The sequence below is a fragment of the Callorhinus ursinus genome, unplaced genomic scaffold (genome assembly GCF_003265705.2).
Source record: "Callorhinus ursinus isolate GAN/ISIS: 27379988/994484 unplaced genomic scaffold, GSC_fseal_2.0 scaffold7, whole genome shotgun sequence".
NCBI classification, from domain to species: domain Eukaryota; kingdom Metazoa; phylum Chordata; class Mammalia; order Carnivora; family Otariidae; genus Callorhinus; species Callorhinus ursinus.
The window spans coordinates 10,999,091-11,022,498 of record NW_027397069.1 but is presented as its reverse complement, the minus strand read 5'-3'; the positions used below and the strand labels follow the sequence as shown (position 1 = coordinate 11,022,498).

The following is a 23,408-nucleotide window of genomic DNA, read 5'->3' as shown; positions in this document are numbered from 1 at the left end:
TACTTTTTGCTCAATTCTTCTGAAGCAAACTACTCTAAAAAAGGAGTCTATTAATTTAAAAAAAAATTTAAGATGCCAACAGTTACAAAATGTGGAGGTTGCACCTCAAAGTTCAAATCTCAAGCTCATCCCAAAAGACTGGAAACTCCAGAAACTCTGCCTTCAACCCAACCGCAACCCCCCAAGCTCCCATGCCCAGTTCTTGCCCCCACATACCCTACACACCCAGGGACCTGTAAATCTTACAGTTAGTGACACCTGCCTCCTAGGGTTGGCCTCCCAGGGTCCTGCTCCTGGAAGACGCCCCCCCACCCACCCCCAGAAGACATTTCCCTAGAGATTTGATCTCATTCCTTTGTCACTCCATTCCCAGACTCCATCTTTTTGTTTGGAGTCTTTCAGTTTATTTTAGGTGCAGTCTGACTCACTCCTTCCAACTGGGGATTCCCTGAGACTAATTTCTTCTATTTTTGGAGATTTCCTAGGCAAGGTCCTACTCAAGGCTGCCTAATTGGGATTATCCATTGATCATCTCTTCCTTCCTTCCTTCCTCATGTGCACCCACCCTCTCCTGTGCAGCAAAATTAGGGCATCCATGTATGAAATCTTGTTTAGACCTTTGCTGTCTGGTTTCTTGTGGGTCTCCTCTAATACCGACTTCACATTTACACTTTGGTGAAGGAATGATTCATTTCAATGTAGAAAGTTTATAATGTATCAAGGAAGCCAAAGAGGAAGGCATTAACCCATTATTCCTTTATTCAAAGAAAACTGTGGTTTACATTTTGATGTTTATACCTTCAATCTTTTTTCAGTACATAAACATAATTTTAAACAAAATTGTGATCATATTACATTCTGTAGTATAATTTGTTTCCGTTGAACAATATATTATGCACATTTTCTCATCTGATTTTAAGGGCTATGTAATAACTCACTGCACAATAAGTAATTGTGATGTTATCATAATAGCTTTAATCAATTCCTCTATTTTTGGACATTCAGTATTGTTTGCAGTTTTTCACCTGTATTAATAATTCTGCAACAAACATCTTTGTCAATTGATTTTTATATTCATCTCTTATCATTTTCACAGGTTAAATTCCTAGAAGTCAGACTGTTGTGTTGAAGTACTTGTTTATTTGTAATGTGTTTGTTACATGTTTCCAAATTGCCTTCCAGAAAGATTGCACCATCTCCACTCCCAAAAGCAGAGTACGCGAGTGCCCAAGAAATGATTTCATCATTAAAGCCAAGACTTAAAGGATACATCGGAGTTTAAACTTTAGCGGGTTGGGGAGTGCTTGTCAAAATGTAAGATGCAAAAATTTGGAGAGAAGAATATAACATGAGACCTTTGTGGACCATGTCACGACACAATATTTCTGTTAAATGTTAATTGCTACTCACTCACTCTATGTTAATGGCTCTAGAATTGTAGAGAATAGAAGATATGACAGTGTCTCAAAGCAAGAGGGAACATGGTTTAACTGTAACACTTTTTAAAGTCGTAAGAGGTTTACATGATCATTTTATATTTCAATTATGAGGAATTTCTTTTAAACCTGGTTATAGATAATGTAATACGGCACCTCCTCAGAATTCACACAAAGACAAGGCCCAGGGACCTTGCCTGGCAAGTCTGTGGTATGAAAGAAACCTAGGTAGCAGGTTCTTCCCAGATGCGTGGAACATACCTGCATGCCTCTGGGCATTGCCAACTGACTCTTCCGTCTGCCTTTCTCATTCTCCATTCAGTCTGTCATCAACATCCACTTACCTTCAATGACATGGTGCTCTTACCCAACCCTATCTTCTGACCTTGTTCTGAACCCTGTAAAGTGCAATCCAGATTAATCGACTCAGAACTTAAGAGGTGTATTCTATGCTAGTTGTTTTTGGAACGGATTCTGGCGTGTTACCAACCTTTTCACCCATCTCAGAAATGTTACAATGGCATGTACGGATCTCATGGATCTTCTCCAAGTATGGGCTGGTGGTAAGGTGCATAATTTGCATGTGCTAAGGCATAGAAACAGGAACCGTGAAGAAAAGAAGGTATTTGCATGTGGTGTATTTTGGACTCGATATGTTGAGCATCCTTTTTAACTGCCAAAGCATTAGGGTGGCAGCATTGTGTGAAATCCGGTTGGCCGTCAGTTATCAATATAAAACCAAAGTCCTACTGCCACCTACTACTACTCAGAGATTTCCAAAGGTCACCAATTCAATGGAATGACCAATTGTAGGTCAGCCAAATCATCCTAGGCTGGTTTCCCAATGACCCCATATCGCCATGATCCCCAGCACCTTGGGGCAACCAGGGAGGCTCCAAAATGCCCATGCCAAATGTTAGCTTGCTATTTGCCAAAACATAGGTAGACCCTGTAGATTCCAAATAGAGGTAAATCCCCAAGTTTTACAAATGAAAACTCCCAAGCCTCCTAGGAATGATTCAAAGTTGCAGAAGTGTTAGAAAATCTGATGGAAAAGAAAAGAAAAGACATGGGCTGGGCCAGAGCTTGAGAAAATTATCCAGAACCAGAATGGTCTCAAGAATGGAGTCAACTGGACTTACACATTGCCTACGTTTTCCTTTTGTTTCACTGTTTCATTCTGAATACTCTTTAAATAAAATTCTTCCTGTCTGGGCACCTGGGCGGCTTAGGTCATGATCCCAGGGTTCTGGGATCGAGTTCCACACTGGGCTCTCTGCTCAGCAGGGAGTCTGCTTCTCCCTCTCTCCCTCCTCCTGCTTGTTCTCTCAATCTCTCTCTCTCTCAAATAAATAAAAATCTTAAAAATAAAATAAAATAAAATGCTTCCTGTGTAATTTTCTCCCTGTTATATCCACCCGCTCCCTTGGTAATTCTAAAGAGAAACAGCAGACCCTAACGTAAGTAAAACTAAATTTCACTGCAGCATGTCACAAGATAGCAAAACAACCTCAACGGATAAGCCAGGAAGAAATAAGGAATAAGTATCTCCATTAAATTGGTGGACTTTGAGTAGATTATTCTCTACAGTGTGCGTGGGCCTTATCCAATCAGTTGAAGGCCTTAACGGAACAAAGACTGACCTTGCTGAGCAAGAAGGAATTCTGGCAGCAGGTGGCTTTGGACTTGAACTGCAACATCAGTTGTTCCGGGGTCTTCAGCCTGCTGGCTCACCCTGCAGATTTTAGACTTGCCAGCCTTGATAACCACATGAACCAATCCCTTAAAATCTCTTGATAGATAGATGATAGATAGATAGATAGATAGATAGATAGATAGATAGATAGATAGATAGAAAATAGATGTGCATATATGTATATATGCATATATATATATAGAGAGAGATACACATCCCTCTACATGTATAAACACACACGTACACATTCTATCAGTTCTGTTTCTCTGGAGAACCCTGACTAATACAACCGCTCTATACTTTTCAGATGGGAAGATTCCACAGTTGTAAGAACAAGGCTATCTTTTGGGGGCCAAACAGAGCTGCTATCCTCAGGAAACAAACAGGATGGAGGACAACAGCAAAACAATCACAATGTTGGATGAGTCAGACCACGTAGATGAGTGTATGGGGAGCCTCACCGGACAATAACTGTCCTGCTTAATCCATTAGCAAGAGAAAGCAGGTGGGCCCAGCATAATGAGAGGGACTCTGCTGATTATCTGTTTATTCCCACAGTTAAAATTGTCAAAGAAATATAAATAAATAAATCAGAGCTGAAGAGAAAAGCTTGAGAGCTATACATTTAACCTCCGGAATAAAATTTGGCTCAAAGAAGGCTAAAAGTGTGAGATACTTACACCCATTCCAGAAGCAGTTAGAGTACTGAGGAAGGACTTTTCCTCTCTGAAGCATGAAACAGTGGCTATTGGTGACAACAGCAGAAAAAACAGCATTCTCTTCAGGATGCTCAAAAGCAAAACTGGCTGCATGATTTAGAAACACACAGAACATTTCTGATTCTTATTGAAAAATAAACAAAATGTAGCATCGGTGGTTAAACAACATTCTAGTTTTACGCTAGACACACACACAAAAAATGAAATGACAAGTAATTTGACTCCTGGGTCTAACCTCAAGCTCCAAGACATGAAGTATATTAAACTACTCTCTCCTTGCAACTCTGACCTGTCCTGCATTCCAGAAATGCACCCTTTCCATCAGAGATGATTATACCCCCTGTACTCCAGCCCAAATGCAGCTGCCTTTCACCTGTTAAATATTGGTTCATTTAAAAAAAAATCATTCAGATAAGCAAGAAAAGCAAAAACTTAATAATACAACCCATCACGCAAAGATAACCCTATTAACATTTGGTGGCTATCCTTCCAAACTTTTCTACCACAGCCAACCTCACACGAGTCATTTTTAGTTCCTTTCTTTCTGAATAATTATTTCCCAAAGGTTTTAAAGCAGTTTGGGCACATTCTTCTTCCTGAGCCTCTGTTTTTTACCACTTATAAAATGAAAAATGAAATGAAATGAAATGAAATGTAGATGGTACACATAACAGCTATGTGATCGGGTGGTTGGGGAAATTAAATGTTAGCGCACCCAGTACTTAGAAAGTAACTTGACCTTCCCACACCTCCGTCTGCTCTTCCTTCCTTCTTCCCTTCCTCCCTTCCTTATTGATTTGTTCCTTGAAAATATGTTCACTGAGCACCTACTCTATGCCAGGCAGTGCACTAGGTACCAGGCTGACGATAATGAAGAAGAGCCATGAGCCCTGCATCCATGACAAACAGACACACTGAGGTGGAGAAAGTGACAGGGCAGTGGAAGAGTGGCAAGGACATCAGAAGTCGGGGATGAGGAGGAAGGTAGTGTCCCAAGCATGGGGAACAGTATTACAAAGGCCCTGAGATGGGTCATTGAAATATGGTTGGAAAAGGAAAGAGTTTGTGAAGGACCAGGCTGGAGCCAGCAGAAGCTGGAAGAGATAAGGAGGGATTCTCCCCCTCGAGCCTCCAGAGAGAGAGCAGATGGCCTCCACCTGGAGCTCAGATTCCTGGCCCCCACAACCATGAGAGGATGAGTTTCTGTTGTCGTAAACCACCCAGTTTGTGGCCATTTGTTATGGAAACGCTAGCAAACAAACACATACTTATAATTCTCCTTTTTAAAATTGCTCCTATAATTATCAAGCTGAGCTTCCCTAACTACTGGAATCATTCACGAGTTACATGTTTGTTTTTTACCTGTAAAATGAGTGATGTTAATTGTGCGTAAGTGAGGCAAGTATTTTCTTTCTCCATTGTTTGTTTATGTTTTTGCTTAGTGAACTCATTTATCCAAGTCAAAGCAAAAATAAACGTGAGTCTGTCCTAATCCAAAGCCAAATTTGTGAGATGTGGAATTAATAAGATGCAACTGTAAAATGGTGAGATCTTTGCTATTTTTATAGAATGCAATGCTTGTGTTCGCATTTGGCTAATGTAATTGATCATCAGCCAAAATCATCTGCTCCAAACTTACACTCTTATTTTTAGTGCTTCAAACCATTTGGAAAACACCATTCCACTTCTGTTTGTTTCTCAGAGTGAGGTCAGCGGCTTTACTGCAGGTAGATGCTTGCTGTCTGTTAGCTTAGGCAGAGGTTCTCGACCGACGCAGCGCACACCCTTGGCGGTCCTGGTGCATTTGTTTTTGATCCAGGAGGTATGTGTTACTGGAATTCAACGGAGAGGAGCCAAGACTGTCCCACTCAAAATGTCCATAACCACCAATGACATAGATTTCCAATGCAACATTTGAGCCACGCCAAAGAGAGTCTGTTTGTCTTTAGATGTGTGGAAAATACTAAAAAGTAACTTGTATTGTCTTCCTCTCTTTGTATACAGGGTTCCTTATGCATAACTCCCTTAGACCCTTTTCCCATCAGATGGTGTGTTCACACGTCCCTCTCTCTTCCCCTACTCTCTGTGTTACATCAGAATTGAGACACACTTCATTCATCTTGGTATCCCCAGCACATGTTAGGAACAGAATGAGTGCTCAATTCAGTTGGATGAGTGAAGGAATGAAATGTTGGTAAGCCAAAAAGTTTAGGAAAAGGTTTATAAGAACAAATGATCCCTTTCGTTACAGAAGTACTGTTTGAGGAAAGAATGAAGGATTTGGTATACTTGCTTAGAGTCCTTGACTTGCCAGTTCTACCATTATCATACTTGGTCTTGGTTTCTTCAGCTGGAGAATAAAGGGAGTTGGAGTTTGGTCTGCCTTATTCCAGGGTCTTTTTCGGCTTCACAAATTCTGCTTCTTTATTGAAGAAAGATAACAGCACATCAAGGTTAGACACTATAGCATTATTGTCAGGTGCAAACAATTTAAAATTCTCGACTAATCTAACAGCAGCCATTATCATATTCAGGGTCAGAGTCTAGATTTGGCCAAACATCCATTTGTAGAAACTACCTTTCAAAAACACAAATGTAACAGTTCTAGAATGTAATCTATGTGGTTTTGTGTCATCTTGGTTTCCATGGCAGATTATTTTTCTTGCCAGCCCTGGAGTAAGAAAGGGAGGATACCAAGAGATGTTTTAGGTAGACAGAGTTGAAAGAGAATGAGTATGGCACAAAAGAAGAGAGAAGAGAATATGACAAAAATCATAGGATCTTTGTGATTCAGTTGTAAAAGACGGACTTCCCTCTTGCTAGTGAACCCTCTTTTGCCTTCTCAGCCTCAACCATTTCTGAAGCAAGCTGCCTTGTTCACGAGGCCCCATGTGACAAAAAGTTGAGGGCAGCCTCCAGCCAATAGCCAGCAAGGAACTAAGGCCCTCAGGCCAACACCCACAAAGAAGCAAATCTTGCTAACAAAAACATGAGCTTGGAAGTCAATCCTTCTCCAGTTGAACCTTAGGATGGTTCTACACCTTAGCACTGGTCTACACCTTAATGATAGCCTATTAGAAACCCTGAAACAGAGGACCCAGTTAAGCCATGCCGAGATGCCCTGACCCACAGAAAGTGTCAGATAGATAATAAATGTGTGTTGTTTTAAGCTGCTACATTTGGGAGTGATTTGTTACACAGCAATAGATGACTGATATACTTGGTATCAAGATCTCACATATAGTTTGTCACCTGGCACTAAATGCCAATGACCATTTTTTATTTTTCCCTCTGGTGCTTACAATCATTGTTGACTAAAACTCTGTTTGGTCACCTACCACCCAGATCTTGGCTTTTCCATTAAAATTAAGTAGAATCTTAGGGAAATAGTTGACTCCTGCATCAGGGCAGAAAAAGCAAACGCAGAGCCTGAAACATTTTGTGGTGCCAGAAAGCAAGGAAGTGCTCAAAAATGATGGGGTGTGTCGAAAGAATAGAAGAACCAACTTGAAGGAGACTTCAGTGGTCAACCTAGAACAAGGTGAGCAAGAAAACAGAGGATAGTAATGTTTTATAACACACAGAATAAAATGAATACTCATGACTCCGCACAACATAAATAAGCATGGAAATGGGGACAGTAGACTTTAATTAACAAACATAGAAAGAATGATGCAAATAGAAAATAACAAAAGACAAATTCCACAGTAATCATTGTATGATGAGAGATGGTGTGTTGACATAGTCTAAAAATAAAATATCTATTAGTTACTAAGGGGGGAGGACTGGAAAAACCTTGAGATATCACCTTAACCAAATGATCTAATTAACATCACCAACAAGAGGACATTACATATAAACATCACGTACCTCCTTCTGACATCATGCAGTAGAAGAAAAGTTCAATATCACTTTGGTGGCATTCTTGCCAAAAATGCCTAACTTCAATTTATTTATGAAAAAAAATAAGACAGATGCACATGGAGAGTTTTACTATTATCCAACTGCATGGTGCTCTCTGGGTCTTAGTTTCTTTTTCTAGAAAATAAGGGGGTTGGACTGGTCAGTATTCTTCTAAAGTGTCAAAGTCATGGAAGACAAGAAAGATAGGATTTTCACAGATGAGAGGAGACTAGAGACATGACAAAGAAATGCCATACGGGATCAGAAAAGGGACTTCAGGGAACACTGGTAAAATTCAAATAAAATCTCTAGATTAGGGGCGCCTGGGTGGCTCAGTCGTTTAGCGTCTGCCTTTGGCTCAGGTCATGATCCCAGGGTCCTGGGATCGAGCCCTGCATCGGGCTCCCCACTCCGTGGGAAGCCTGCTTCTCCCTCTCCCACTCCCCCTGCTTGTGTTCCCTCTCTCGCTGTGTCTCTCTCTGTGTCAAATAAATAAATAAAATCTTTAAAAAAAAAATCTCTAGATTAGCTGACACATTGTATCAATAGTATATTTGTATCAATTAATTATTAAATATCAAATCGATTATTAAGTATATATCAATATTTCTTGGTTTTAATCACTATGTGGTTACACAGGATGGTAACATAAGGGTAAGCTATGGTGAAGGGTACAAGGGAAGTCTCCCTACTCTTTTGCAACCTTTCTGCAGATCTAGAGTTATTCCAAAATACAGGGTTTAAAAATAAAAAACTCCATCTGCTATCCTAAGATTGGGATTCTGATGGTCTTTGGCCTCACATCACGACCTAATAGGTACAAGATCTTTGATCTAAGCTGCAAAGGAGTTTCTCCTTGGTAGATCTCTATGGACCCATAGCAAAGGACACCCTGCTTCTGAATAGGGGGTGGAGTTCGCTTTTCTGATATAGTGATTATTTTTATTTAAACCTCCTATAAAATATGAGCTCAGTTTTAACTAATGTCTTCTAACTTTATAGAGTCAAGAATCCACAAGTTTTCATCTCTGTCCTTCAAATCATTAATGATAGAATTGTTCATACAAATCATTCACAAAAGAAAAATGTGCACGTCGAGGTCCTTATATACTGCTCTTTAGTCATGTTTTTACATGTTTTTCACATGACCTACTGAGTCAAACCTCAGTTATTTATAAATGTGTCCAGAACATACATAGCATGCCACAGTTCATAATGATCTGAGGAAAAGGTGATTCTACCAATCATTATGTGTGTTATGTCGGCGGTAGAAGCTGTCTAACATTGCCTTAATTATTTCTTGTAATAACTAATGTTTTACTCTTCCTGCCTATTGGGCACTGAGCTGATCACTTTATGGATAATTTCCTTTAATCCTTCAATAGCCTTCAGGTAGGCACAGATGAGACAGCAAACATACATTTGCTAGTAATGTCTGGCTTCAGAGAAAGAACAGGGTGGGTGTCTGCCGGGCCCCGTGGAAGTTCCGTTCAGGGGAAATGACCAAGTTGCCACAGGCAGCATCCATTTATCTGATCAATCCTCTTTTATTTAATCTCCTTTTTTTAAGGGGGGGGTAAGGGGGGAGGGGCAGAGGGAGGGGGAAAGAGAATCTTAAGCAGGCTCCACGTCAAGCACAGAGCCCAACGTGGGGCTCGATCTCACAACCCTGAGATCATGATCTGAACCAAAATCAACAGTCAAATGATTAACCCACTGAGCCACCCAGGCGCCCCATTTTATCTCCTTTAAATCAGATTACTCTATTAGCACTGGAGATGGGGGGTGAGGGAAGAAGGAGTTGAGAGAAGGCGGTATGAAAGGAAGGAAAGTAGGAAAGAAACATCGCAAATTGTATGAAGAATCTCAATGTTGTCACAGAAAAAGGGAACTTTCAGTTTGATGTGTTTTAAATTAGAGAAGTTTCCAACTGGAAGAGAAGGACTCGGGGGGAATATGAAAACCATCTTTAAAAATGTGAAGGGCTGTTTCAGGAAACGGGGATTCAATGATCATGCGTGGTCTGAGAAGGAAGTTTAGAGAGACATATTTCAGCTTATTATCAAGAAAGTCTTGGGGCGCCTGGGTGGCTCAGTCGGTTGGGCGTCTGACTTGATTTCAGCACAGGTCATGAGATCAAGCCCTGCATCAGGCTCGCTGCTCAGAGGAGGGTCTGCTTCTCCCTCTCCTACTGCCCCTGCTTGTGCTCTCTCTGTCTCGCTGTATCTCTCTCTGTTAAATAAATAAATAAATAAATAAATAAATAAATAAATAAATAAAATCTTTAAAAATGAAGAAATAAACAAAAACTAAAATACATCAATATAAAATTCTAATGATTACGAACCGTTGAGAAACCAGAAATAAGAAAAAGATGCAAAGTATTTAGTCAAATCAAACCCCTACAGAGTATAGGGTTTTGCTCACCACCATTAACTAAGCATGGGACGCTTCTGCCCAATCTTAAATAATCCCTGTAAGTTTTCCATTCAACAGTCTGTGTGATATTTATAGAACAGTGTGGCGATGAGTCTTATATTTCTCTAAACATATGCCTCTGTGTGTATGTCCATGTGGATACATATGAAAATAATTAGGAGAGAGAGAAGAAACACATGAACCCTTTAAGGCAACAAAGGCCAAACAAAGTATCCAAACCCGTTAGAACTTTGGAATAGAGAGAGATGATGGTGGACTACTGTAACCAGGGACCCTTCCTACAGGTAGTAAGGTCTGAGGAGGAAGTTGAAGATGGTCGAATGCACAAAAAGGAGGAGGAGGGCCTTTCCAAGGTGGAGACAACAGAGTGAGCAAAACCTTGGGAGCAGCCATGAGCAGGTTCTGAGAACCCTGGTTTGGCTCCTCTGTTAAGTTAAATCTTACTTGTGTCTTTAAAAGGTGCCAAGGACCGTTGCCCTCATTTCCTCTGAATCCTGTCTGTGCTTTGGCGTCACTTGTGGTGCAGGGTGAAGGACTGGGCCTTTCTGATGAGGACCGGGCATTCCCAAGGACACAGCGCTGCCAGAGATGAAAGTAATGTTGTCTCATTTCTTAAGTGCTGGGAGAGTGGAGCAGGGGGCCCCACAGTCCACACGCGCGGTTCTGCTGGCTGGCGGGTTTGCCCGCTAGTTCCCCCCAGGCCTATAAATTACCCTCTCCACTCAAAGTGCCTCACAGACCGCCAAAATGCATCATGTGGGGAGGTAACAATGGTCAGTTACAGTTTTATTGACATCTATGAAACAATCCTGAGGTTAGAGTAAATTGAGCACACCAAGCAATTTGTATACCCTCTGACCATCTATTTCTCAGAACAAACAGGTGAAACTGTGGGTAGAGCTTGCTATGCCCGAGACTGTTGGGGTGTGGGGTGTTCCAGGGGGATAAAACCATCAGGGGCAGCCAAAGCCTGACCCTAAACCCGCCAACTGGGACTAGGCTGGAGGATAAAGCAAGATGGCCTGGACGATCTCTCCTCTCCATCCAGGTTAAAAGGTCAAGGATGGCTATAAGCCTCCAGGACACACCCCCCTCTGCCTACCGTGACATGCACTTGTTTCCTCCATGACCTTCCTGATGACATAAAGGAAGAGAGCAGATATGATGCCACAGCAACCTCCCGGGCAGCCTGAGGAAAAGGAGAGAGTAAAATATGAACTTCATGACAAATTTTTGGTGCTCGAACAGACCATGAAAACAGGAGGGGTAGACAGGGCTCACCACGTAGGAATTCAAGCTGATTTTCTGAAACTCCCCCTCTTGTTTGCCTCCCTGCCTGCAGATATTGGGCTCACCACTCCAAAATCTAAGGTGAGCAAAGTCAGCAGCTAGCTCCCAGGAGGTCCCCCATTGGGACCCCTTGGTTGGGTGGAGTCGCTGGAAGGTTCTGTGCAGTCCCAGGACTATAACAGCATAGGAGGAGGTGTGTGACCCAGATTTTAGGGCAGTGTCAGGAAAGACTGTGCCTACTTGCAGCAAATAGGAGTTAACCTGGCAAAGCAAGGAGTAAATAGGCAAAGGGAAGATCACAGAGAAGGACTAAGAAATGAGTAAGGCCAGTGTTCTCAAGACCTTCAATGTGGTTGGAAGCAGAAGAATGTGGTTGGTATACTGAAGGTGGTAAGGAGCTTGAGAGACTTTAGGTAACATAATCAGAGCTGTATATTAGAAAGGTTCATCTAGCAACAGTGTAGGGGAAAAAAATGGACTGGGTTCAAGGGGATACAGAAGGCAGCAAAATTAGTTAGGAGCCTGTTACAATAATACAATTATTAAATAAATCAGTTTCTAAACCAAGCTGGCAACAGTGAGGAATAGAGAGGAAAGGCCAGGCTCACGCTGTATTAAGGAGGCACAAAAGAAGAAACAGAACTAGGAAATGGGCTGGATGTGGGAGGTGAGGGATGGGGATGTGAAGGACCATCCCCAAGCTTCAGCCAGAGCTAACGGAGTGGCTGGTGGGACCACCAGCAATTACCGGATCGCACAGCATTGGTCAGGAAACTGTATTCCAAGCATGAAGGGTTTTAATGCAAGTAATGGGGGACTTACAAAATCTCAGGAAGGACTAGCAGTGGTCCTCAGAAGCCCTATGGTTGCTGTCCGGAGGAGAAACTGTTTCAGATCTCAAGAATTTATAGAAAGCCTGGACCCCAGGCTGACGCAGGCAATCACCGAGAAGGAGCCGGCAGGTGTCTAGCCCGCCATTACCAGCCAGGTGCTCATCTGGGAGTTCAGCTGGAGAATGGAAAGTTGAGTTGGGGAACGCTGTATGACGCCACCCCGCCTCGCCACCAAGGGGGATGTTCAATAGATGCCTCCAGACAGTATGAATGAGGTCGTGGCTGCAAAGACAGATTGGAAAGTTGTGGGGCTCAGAAATGAGGTCCCCCAGACAGACTGTAGAGAGAAAATTGAGAAATAAAGACAGTATCTGCCACCGGCCCAAATATAAAGCCACAGAGCAAGCTTCCCGGTGCTGGCCAGCCACTCCCTAACCTTAGGAACGCCTTCACCCTACAGAGCAGACACAGCCCCCAGATTCAGCCGGTCCCTGAGACTGCCACACCTCACATTATCTAGTGCAGTACTGCCCAGGCCTGATTATGGAGTAGGATCGGCTGATTCAGTGTGCTGGCAAGTAGTTTGAGCCCCAATTAGTTCAAAGTAGACGGAGATGATGGTCAAGTGCGGGTGGGTGGATGGGGAAGAAAATGGGCAGAATTAGGGCTTGAGGTACCAGCTGGGTAAGCTATTTTCTACATTAAATTTAAACCCTCTATAACTGCAGCCCAGAAGGGAAATATGTCTGAGGAAAACCACATGATTCAAAGCAAATGAACTAAGCAATGCTTCTTTGTGCTAAAGATTTCATGGTCTGTCTCATCTGTCATTGGAGAAAAAAAACTTCTGAAAAGAATACATTTTTAAAAGCAATTCATGTTTATCAACCAAGTAATATATATAAGATGATTCAAGGAAAGGCAAAATAAACCAATATCAAAAGTGTGTTCTAAAAAACCAAAGATTCCCATTGGAACTAAGATATCTCAAGGCATACTAAATATGTAATTTCTATAATTTCCCCCAGATGTAATCATTTGCTAAATCACAGTGGTGAAGGAGGGGACCAAGAAGAATAACACAGGTTGGAAGTAGCTTCCAGACAATTTCTCTTCCACTCTTCGAGTTTTATCCCACCTGCTACCAACAGCTCTTCCTTTTCCATCTTCTTCAAACTTCTAATCACTTTTATTCATTCTCTGAAGACTTTGACAATTGACCACGGCCACTTCTGCCTTTGTCCAATTCCAGGTCCATGTGAACACCCATCCAATATCCGGGCTCTCATCTCCAGTAAATTCCTCCTTTCCTCCTAAAGGAAAAGAGGAGTATTCATGGCCAATCCATCACCAAATATTGTTGATTTTAATCCCTAAAGTTTTGTCAAAACTGTTCATTTCTCTCTGCTTTTCACCAATGCTATGTACTACTCAAAGTTGTCCATAGCCTGAGCAGAGGCTATAACCTCTGTACAGATCTCCCACATTTATTCTCGTTCCCCTCTAGGGTTATGGTTTGATCATCTTACGCCTGTTGCTTAAAACTGAGTATCTGAATAGATTCCAGTTCCTCATAGGGGAAGGTCCCAAATCCTTAGCATGGACTCAAGGCCCCCCAAGACTTGGTCTCCTCCGTTCCTGCAGTTTCTTCTTGCCCCGTGCCTCTCCTTAATCCCCAAGCTTCAATCTTGCTGGTCTTATTTCAATTCTTTCCAGTTTCAGAGTCATTGCCCATACTCTTTCTCCATTACTGGACCGTCACTCCCTCCCCCAACTGGTTCTTTCTTAGCCCTAGTTGCTGCTGATTTAATTTAGATTGAAAGAAAAAATTAGGAGGCTGGGGACAGAAAGCATAAGCCCAGCCTGGTTTTGCATGTAACGAGTTTGCACTGGACACCTGCTCAATCTCATCCAACTTAATCCCATCTCAGAAAGAAATTTATTTTACAACCAGAAGTAAATTGAGACACATGGATAAGAAATTTAGACAGAAAGAATTGTTTGAATTGTGGCCACTGTGGTCTGTTGTGTGGGTTCTGACCTGCTCAAGGGAATAATCAGGAAGTTGATAGGAGCTAAAATCCACCTTAACTTTCTAAGCAACTCATCTGTGGGGACTGCCCCAGCTGAAGATGTGCCTTTTTTCTCATTTGCATTAAGTAGGGTTGGGACCAGTGATTTCCTGATTCACGTCCCAAAGATGGGGGCCCTTTAGTGATTTCCGTGGTGTCCAAAGAAATGGAATAACTTGAAAGTCAACCAGATAAGAAAGGAGCCAAGACAAAGCCCAATGCTTGTGGCAGCTCCATTAGTCTGCCATGAAGCAACTCAAACGGTTAAGTGTGAGGGAGAACAGAAGAGAAGATCTAAATACATATTGAGCTCTGACACGGCAGTTAAGGATATCTAACAGAATCTGTAAGTGGTTCCTTTCTGACTTTAAGAGGTCTCTTAGAAGTCAAGAAGGGTTGAACGGAGCCCCCAAACACAAATCTTGCTATTTAGCATTCCCAATAATCTCGTTAACCCCTCCGTTGCTTTCAGATCCCGCTCCACTAGCTGCAAAATTAAAATTAGAATCAATACAATGAGCCCTCAGTATGTAAAATAATTCAAGGCTCTATTTCAGCACGAAGCTTCATTTAAGCTGTAGGAATAAAAAGAAAAGACAGCCCTTTGTTCTCCACATTTCACAAGCCTACAAATTGTCTCTTAGCCAAAATAGCTCCTCTAATCTTTAAGTTTTAATTAGCTGCCCACAATTCATAAAATATCAGGAATTAAAATGCTGATACCTCATTCTCCTGAGAAATGGCACACAATTAACCTCTTTTTTCTGGTTAAAGACAGAAATGGAGAAAGGGCAATGACAAAATTAATCTATTCTGGTGGCAAGGGCTTCCATGGTGCCGGAAGACAGCCTCCGACCCCGAGTCAAAGGGAAAGCAGTTCCGAGTGTGGAGAAACAGCGGATTCGTGGCGGATCGCCTTGTGGATTCGTGACAAGTTCTAGCACGACACCATGCCAGGCATCCAAATCTTACAAAAATGTGAAATGATTCTCCAGTTAACCGATCTAACCCACCTTCCTTTTTCCTCTGAAAATGGGTATACACATAGGCATTAAATAATGTCTGAAGCTCCAGCCTTCTATCGAGGTGGAAGAAAAGGTTAAGAAATGCACACTTTCCTGGAATGATCTTGAGATCAAAATAGACACCTGGCAGTAAAGTCAGATGGAGTTGCTGGTTCTGAGTTTGTGTCTTTCTGGAATAATTATCCAACCCCCCAAAAGTAGATTTTGCTTTTTTTTTTTTTCTGATGGTAAATATTTAAATAAGACTAGCCATATCCATGTTCTCAATGAAGACATGAGGACACATGAGGAAAATGGAGGCTGTAGAGTCCATCTGCTTGCTTTCAAACCCCACCGTGAAACCTCACTAGCTGTGATCTAGGGTAAATTGCTTAACCTCTCTGAGCTTCTGTTATGTATCTGTAAATGGCGGACAAAAACCTGTGTTGTGAGCATGAAGCAGAGAAAGCTTACAACACAGAAACTCACACTTCACTAGTGCTCATTAAGATTAGCTAAGATTATTGTCAATAGAGGAACCCAAATATTGTTAATGAGTACGAAGAAAGATACTGTTTCATGTTAAGAATGCCCTGGTAATTCCAACTGCTGCTGTTTGTTTTTTAGGCAACAGCTTTACTGAATTATAACTCATATGCGGTACAGTTAACCTGTTTAAAGTGCCCACTTCAATGGTTTTAAGTATATTCACAGAGCTGTACGGCCATCACCACAATCAATTTTAGAACATTTCATTGCTGCGAAAAGAAACTCCATGCTCATTAGTTACCACCCCCAACCCCCACTTTGTCCCAGCCCTAAGCAACCACTAATCCACTTTCTGTCTCCATAAATTTGCCTATTTTGGATAGTTCGTAGAAATTGAATCATAGGATACGTAGTCTTTCTATGAGTGATTTCTTTCACTTACCATTATGTTTTCAAGGTTCATCCAAGCTATAGCATATACCAGGACTTCATTCCTTTTTATGGTAGAACAGTATTTTAATTATATGAGTACACTTACATCGTGCTTATCCATTGTTATTTTTCCTTGAGAGAGTAATTGCAAACTCAGTGCGAAATAACAAAAGCATAATAACATATAATATCAACCTTCATCCATACAGAACTGCTTTCCAGCCTACAGAGTGTGTTGACGTATGTGATTTCATTTGAACCTGAACTATTTTATTTGCTGCTCACAGCAATCCCGGGTGGCAGACGTTGTGCATTTCATAGATGAGCCCAAAGTTAGAGATCGTAACAAAGATTACATAGCCCCCCAGTTATGGGCAGAGCTGGGACTCAAACTGACCTTCTGAGTAGAGTCCACACTTACATACAAACTGAGCCCTGATACGATGGGCACCAGCCAGTCAAACAACCAGGGTATGTGAAGGTCCACAGCTTTGGGTACACTTTTTGTGTCTTGGAAGGAACTGAGAGAAGATAATAAATAAAAGCTCTTTACCGTGACCTCCACTTGCGCACAAAATGGAATCACTAGCAGGGGGCGGGGGGGGGGGCAGGATCTTGGCTCTGCAACTTCAAAGTGAATTTATCATTTATCAGCAGCTTCTGCTGGAGTTGACCCATTCCTTGAGAAGCACAACAACAGGTCCCTTGTTAAGCGTTCCATCTTCCCATTCCCCCTGGCTAAGTGCCTAGTTGAGGTTCAACAGCGATGCCATTTCTAAGCAGTACCACTGTGATCAGAGACACACTTGGCCTGGTCTGAGGGGAGAAGGAGAATTTCCTTCTGTATTTAAACCCCCAGTCGAACCCTTACACTTTGCTGCAAACGTGTATAATAGCCAGCTCCCTCCTGTTGTTTAAATTGTCCTGCTCCTTTGGCTGGGGAGAAATAACCCCAAATTATTTTATTTTTCAAAAGATGTTTTGAGAACTTTTTTAAAAAAGATTTTATTTATTTATTTGAGAGAGAGAAAGCACAAGCCGAGGGGGGAGGCAGAGGGAAAGGAAGAAGCAGACTCTCCGCTGAGCAGGGAGCCTGACGTAGGGCTCGATCCCAGGACCCTGGGATCCTGACCTGAGCCGAAGGCAGACGCTTAACCAACTGAGCCACCCAGGTGCCCTGAGAAATTTCTTTTTTAATCATCTTTTATTTCCCCCAAGCCTAAATCGAAATGATTTGTTAACAATAATCATTGATGTACACAACTCTAGTGTGTATGGGTGTGTATACAAGATCTGGAACCACTTTGGGAGAGGGGGAGAGAGAGAAAGAAAATAGGGTTGGAAATCCATCTGTGGATTTAAATTCTGTAAAATGAGCTTATGACTGACCCCTTTCCCCCACTTTATACCAGCACAGGCTCCTTCCAGGCTGTTCTCCCCAGGAAAGACTCTTAGCCACAAAACTCAAACCTGGCTGTGCCTGGGGCTAGAAGTCTTGTAATCAAGAACTGTGGGTTGCTCGCTTCTCTTGAAAGCCATGGTCAACCCCGCAAAGCTCCTCACAGGCCCAGAGAAGGTCAGCGGGCTGCAGTGCCTTCAGAATGGCTGGATAAGTAAATGCCATGCATGAGCTTGGCAGGCGTGCCAGGGGGCTGCTGTGTGCGTAGCCTCCGGTCCACCCAGGGTGAGAAGGATGTGTGGCTACAGAGGATCCTGGGCCAGACCAGCCTGGCAACTCTCCGCAGTCCTTGATCCTTGTTCAGCCCAGACCCTCACCCGGTGTCATTTGCAAACAGCCTTGGGCCCTTGAGATACGTGGACTCAGAGCCTCAGTGCACTGACGTGGCAGAGTGCAAGCTGAGCCAGCATCCCCGTGTGGATTCCATGGTGACTCTTGCCTTCGATGAGAAGAGACTTGGTTCCATTTTAAGCACCTGTTGCTCAGTTGCTTCCTTCCCCCAAGAAATAATGGAATCTTCTCTTGGTTTGTCCCCATTGGTTGTTTCTGGATATCCCCAGCAGAGTTTCATTATGGGTTGACTTTTGTGCCCCCCAAAAAATTCAGATTTTGAAGTCCTAACCCCCAATATCTCAGAATCTGCCCATGTTTGTAACTAGAGTTGTTGCAGAGGTAATAACCCCATACAATTGGTGTCCTTATAAAAAGGAGAAATTTGCACAGAGATACACACAGAGGGAGAACACCACGTGAAGGTGAAGGCAGAGAGTAGGGTACTGCTTCTGTACCCCAAGGGATTGCCAGCAAACCACCAGGAGCCAGGTGAGAGGCATGGAACGATTCTCCCTCTGAGCCTCAAAAGGAGCCAACCCTGCCAACACCTGGATCTTGGAATTCTTAGCTTCCACCACCGTGAGGGCCATAGCCCCCAAGTCTGTGGTACACTGTCATGGCGGCCCCAGCAAATGAAAACAGGCCCCTTTCCTTGGTTTTTGGAATTGCTTCCCATCTCCTCTTATATCTTTTCCTCATGTCACGGGGATCCCTGCCTCTTTCATTCCAGTCTCATTTGGGGAGGCAGGGTTCTGCTTCTGCTTTTGCAGGACTTTGTGAGAAGTTGGAGTGTGTTATGTTAAACCCAACTCTAGAGGCCTCTGCACAGCGGAGGATACTCAAACAATGTTTCCTCTTAATAAATTCATTCCCTTTATCTCTTTGTCCTAAACTTTCTGAGAGATGAGATAGTTTCATATGACAAATAATTGGCACAGTAATATAACAAATACCTTTTTAGAGCTTAGTATGTACCAGCCTCTGTTTTGGTTCCATATATTAGCAATTTAGGGATTACAGCTCTCCTATGAGGGAGATACTATTAGCATCATCATCATCCCTACTTTCAGGCGAAGGAACTAAGGTAAGGGGAGATTGAATGATGTCCTCTATAGGGTCCGCGGCAAAGCCAGAGTCAAAGCCAGGCTGCAGTCTGGCACCAGAATCTGGGCTCTGCACCAGAATCCATGCGCCTTGCAAGCAGAATTAATGGCATGGGGCGCCTGGGTGGCTCAGGCGTTGGGTGTCTGCCTTCGGCTCAGGTCATGATCCCTGGGTCCTGGGATTGAGCCCCGCATCGGGCTCCCTGCTCCGCGGGAAGCCTGCTTCTCCCTTTCCCACTCCCCCTGCTTGTGTTCCTGCTCTGGCTCTCTCTCTCTCTGCAAATAAATAAATAAGACCTTAAAAAAAAAAAAGGCATTAATGGCATGAATGTGGGGTTTTGAATATGGCCCATCCTTCCAGGTGTCTGTGAACTCTGCCCAGCCCAGTGTCCTGAATACGGGATGATGATACACTTCCAGCCCACTGATCAGGCATCCCAAAGATGTGTTTGCTGGAAATAGCACAGCCCTCAACACCAAGGGAAAGTTGCGCTGTGCTTCCAGCTCAGAAGCTGGTAGTGACACAAAATCCTCTACATATAGAGAAAGTAAGCCCTTTATTTAAGGCCCCCAATGAACCAAAGAAAGGGCCTGGAAATGTAGCAGCTCCTCTAAGGGCCAATGGTGGACACGGTCCAGGATCCAGAGTTGACAGGTCCCACCCTCAAGAATCTTTTCATCAAAAGGCCTGGACCTGATGATATAACATCGACAATGGACAGAATAATGTTCTGGGAGCTGCCAGGGCCTGTGATGTCCAGCAACTGCGCTTCAAAGGGGACCTCCCAAGCTCACCTACTGAGGACCAACACCTGCACAGGCTCGTAACCCCACACGAATGAATGAAGTGATAATTGGTGGATTAAGGAAAATGTTTCCAGTATTAAGACATGTTTCTATTTGTGTTGGACTGTTTGCTGTCTTTCAAGCTCCCGGAACACAAAACCTTTATTTAGCTCTTAATCTCTCAGTTACACCTGGAAGGTTTTTTAACACATGTTTATCTAGAAAGTGATTTGAATCTTACTTTTAAAAATAGCAGTCAGAACATCTTAAGTAACTTGAAAGATGGAGAGAACGTTACTGCTGTTGTTGTTAAGACATTTATTGAATGTCATTACACGGAATGACACCATGTAATGTGTGACCAAGATCCTAGCTCCTGGGTTTGTGACCTAAATTAACCTGGGTTAGTGCTCTGGCAGATCCTGGTTTCCAAAATGCCTCAACTTGTCTCTGTCAGACCAAGACAAAGCATGCTCATTATGGAGCACTTACGAGGAGACCCAGCTTCCTGCTCTTCTGCTCTGCTATGTTGAAGGGTTAGAGCATTTTTGCACCCTGTTTTTTAAATTATGCAAGCAAGAAATTTTATAAAATGCAGATAAACAAAAAAGAAAACACTGAAAATCATCCACAATCTTAGCTTAGCCACACCACCTTTTCAGTCTCTCTGGAAGAGTTGCTTATTGTCAGATCAACAGAGGTCAAGAAGCGTTTCTTGAGAACCTAAAATGTTTCTGGCATGGGGTCTAGATGACATAAAGGCATAGAAAAGGAACAGAAACCTCAGTCTAGAGCCTCAGAAGAGTTCATTCTCTTGGTAGGGAATATAATAAAAACAAAAATAACCAGGGGCTGAGCTGTGGTGGTGAGCCACTTTGGGGGGGAGGTGAGGGGAGGAGACATGTAAGGGGAGGAGAGCTGTTATTATTTGTTGAATAAATAGGCATTGAGTACCTGCTATGTGCTCTCTGCTATGAACATGGACCGAGGTCGTCAAGAAATAATAGTAACCAGTAAGGAAAAAAGACCTGTGAGATTCAACAAAATATTACCTACATGGTTACATGGACAAGAGGAGTTGGAACACTTAAACCTCCCTGGGGAGCCAGGAGGAGCTGATGCGGACAGCACTTCCCCAGGGCCCAGGTGCGCTTACAGAACACGCCGTGTGCCTGGTGCTGAGCGATTGTCATATATGACCGGCTGACTTCTCACCACAGAGCTAGAAAATAAGTCATTTTTTAAAAATGAAAAAAAAGAAAAGAAGTCATTTACTTTTTCTCTATTTTGCACCTGGGGAGAATGACACTGAGCAGGGTTATAGAATTTAGGAACTCTACTCTGCCAACAGGTGGAGTCGGAGCAGAGGCTTGGGCACCTGGCCCCAGGGGCTGGGCTCTGGACCACGCCTCAGGCCATATGTATACACACCACAGGCAGGGACAACTTGGTCCCTTCCGCCTTCTCCTCTCTCTCCTGCTGGGACGCATTTCCTCCTCTTCATCTGCTGCAGTCAGAAAATATGCGAAGTTGGTGTCCCTTCGGTCAGTTTGCACAGTGTGAGGGTTTAAGGCTGTGAACCACAGACTGCTACAATGAGCCTCAACTCAGATCCTGCAGCCAGGTTGGCTGGGGGGTACAGGCCCTCCATTGCCCACCACGCATGCAGCTGAAAACTTAGATTTAAAAGGAATAAAGGTGTATTCAGGCTGTCTTGAAGTTTCTCTCTGTGCCTGAGATAAAAGCCCTTCTTATTCCTACCTTCACCCCCACCACCACCGAAGAGAGGATTTGACCACCCTGCTCCAGCCAGCCTGCTTTCTTCTCTCTGGTGTTTTTGTTCTCTTCCTCTCGTTCTGTGAGCCCAGCACCATCCCACCATGGAGGGTGACCAGTGCATGCCCCTCCAGCCATTCCAGATCACATGCCCTCTTCCAGCCCCCACCACTACTCAATAATACTAGCATTTTCTTGCCGGAACATGGAAACTCTGAAGTATCTCTTCCTGAAGTCAAAGCCACCGTTTGGAGTGGGTGGCATTTTGCCATAAGGAAATGAGCACACATTTAAAACAGAAAGTGAAAGCTGGACCAGAGTCACGTGCCCCATGAGCGGCAGCTAGTGCACCCTCTGGGAGGTCAAAATGGGAGAGATCCAGATTCGCTTCAACTGTGGGAAAGTTTTCATGCAGAAGAAAAACTTGAGAGACCATTTGAAAGATGGCTATGAATTTGAAGAGACGCAAGAGGAACAAGATGTACAATAAACAAACATCCGATTATATTTTTTCTGAGCGATTTACCAACTTGACATAAGAAGATGCTTAAAAGCAAAATGTTTCCATGCGGCTGTATACCTGTATTTCATTCCTGCCTGATCAATAGCTTAATCTACTCAACAAATCAGGGCTTCATTTTGTAAAAAAGCATAAAACCAAATTTTCTGTTAATTACTGTTCCTAAAATAAGAGATCAGACCAATCGAATTTAGATACAGTTTATGCATGTAACAGTAAAGTCCTTTACAATTGTTATCTTTAGAACTTCCTTCAATCGGGGAATGAAAACATCATTGCTATTGGGTGAGATTATCTCTGAATACTTTATGAGACACTAAATATGGCTTAAAATCTCAGCTCAGGTTTACAACTGGTTAAGAGAAAAAGAAAGAAAAAAGGACAGGTAATGTGTACTTTTTAAAAGCTTAACAATAGCATGCTTAATGACACTGTATAAAATGAAATATACAGACATCCATGCTTGTATGAAAATTATTTACTTAAGGATACACTAGAAGCTAACAGACATTTGCTCTGAGAAAAGCACGTAGGAAAAAAAAAGAAACTAGTTTACTTGCAAAGAAGTTTAGTAAAGGAGAGTCCAAGTTTTAAAAAGAGTAGCTTAAAAACAAAACAAAAGCAAGCAAAAAACCGAAATAAACAACGACAAAATTTGAAACACACCCACATCTACAGGCAAGATAAGCAATGTGACCAAGTTTACATTTAGTCTGTTCATGGTGGGAAAACAGAGATTTTGTCACAGTATTTTATCTACAAATGTCACCACATATCTTCAGACATCAACATTGAAATTGTCATGGATGAAATTATCTCTGATGCAAAGTCAGTAATTTCCGGGAACAAGTACGGTTTCATTTATTATGGGGACTCTAACCAGACAGGGGGATCCTCTGGAAGACTGTCTTGCTTTATCTCAGGATGTAAAGAGCCTTTTAAAATTTTTGTCTGACTAGAGTACATGATTTCTCATGCACACTAACTCATCCCAGAGGCAGGGTCAAATGCTATATTGTTTATAGACATACTTATTGTTAAGAGATAATAGGATCCATCCCAATGAGGCCACCATCCTTTTTATGGTCTCTGCCAACAATTTCACGCCCTATTGTGCA

The 23,408-nt window shown here is 42.7% G+C and overlaps 1 long non-coding RNA gene across 1 annotated transcript; it reads right to left on the bottom strand.

Annotated features, from left to right (window-relative positions):
* Nucleotides 1-750: 750 nt before the first annotated feature.
* LOC141373101 (uncharacterized) lies at nt 751-15,239 on the bottom strand. Its single transcript, XR_012378752.1, has 5 exons — nt 15,112-15,239; nt 13,455-13,629; nt 11,308-11,382; nt 10,638-10,772; nt 751-6,273 (listed from the first exon to the last, which is right to left on the bottom strand). It is a non-coding gene; the product is annotated as an uncharacterized lncRNA (long non-coding RNA).
* Between the last annotated feature and the right edge of the window lie 8,169 nt (nt 15,240-23,408).